A 1,222-nucleotide genomic window follows, 5' to 3' on the forward strand; every position below is an offset into this window, starting at 1 on the left:
TTCTATACGCTCAATTGGGATTAGGGTGAGATCGTCTATTGAATGGTCGTCGAGGTTGAAATGATTAGAAACAGGCTTGTCTTTCTTTAATTTGATGTCTGACCTATGAGCATTAAAGCGAGTTCGTAAATTATTCTTTGTTTCTCCTACATATTGTTTGGGGCATTTCTTGCATGAAATTAAATATATTACATTCGAATGTTCACATGTTAGATGTTCCTGGATCGGGTACCTTTTATTCGTAGAGTTGCTTACAAAATAATGAGTTTCTGATATATAGGGACATGTTTTGCATCTACTGGACAAACATGGAGCACTTCTTAAACCTGGAGGTACTTCGGCATAAAGTCTGTTTTTAGCTGCTATCTGTGCTAAGGTGGAATTTTTTATGTTTCGTAAAAATCGTTTAGAGTACCCACGCTCTTTCAGTTTTGAGAAAACAATCGTACAGGCTTGGTTGAAATCAGAAGATCTTGTACAAATTCGATGAAATCGTAAAACTTGTGACTTAATTATACCAGAAAAGGTATGTTTTGGGTGAAAGGAGCTCTTGTGCAAGAGTTGATGAGTATCAATTTCTTTGAAATACACTTTAATATCCAGTTTATTTGTTTCTGCTATGGAATCTCCCTTAAAGACTGTGGTATCGAAAAAGTCTATGCTTTTGTCACTCACGTTTGCGGTTAGTTTGATAGAAGGATGGTGGTTGTTGAGAATTTCAAAGAATTCCCAAAACTGTTCGATAGAATAAGTCCAAACCATAAAAATGTCATCCAAAAAGCGTCCGTAAAAAAGTGGGTCAAATGGGCAGAGGGGCAACACCTCACGTTCCCACTCTGCCATGAAAAGGTTTGCGTACGAAGGGGCGAATCGTTTGCCCATTGCTGTCCCTGAAATTTGTAAATATGTTTTACCATTAAATGTGAAATCGTTTCGACTAAGACAAATCTCTAAAAGCTGTAGAATTGCATCGTCGGGTCTGTTTGGATCTGGGTTTCTATTAAAAGCTTTACGAACTACCGTTAAACCAGTAGTGTTATCGATATTGGTATACATAGAAGAAACGTCGATAGAAATTAAAATAGCATTAGAGGGGACTCGAAGATTTTTTATTTTATTAACAAAATCGGTTGTGTCTTTAAGGTAGGCGCGATGTTGGCATGCTAGAGGTAGTAAGAAATGACCAATGTATTCTGACACTGCATATGACTCACTACCACAG

This window comes from Lottia gigantea, assembly GCF_000327385.1.
Source record: "Lottia gigantea unplaced genomic scaffold LOTGIsca_8, whole genome shotgun sequence".
In the NCBI taxonomy this organism is placed as follows: domain Eukaryota; kingdom Metazoa; phylum Mollusca; class Gastropoda; family Lottiidae; genus Lottia; species Lottia gigantea.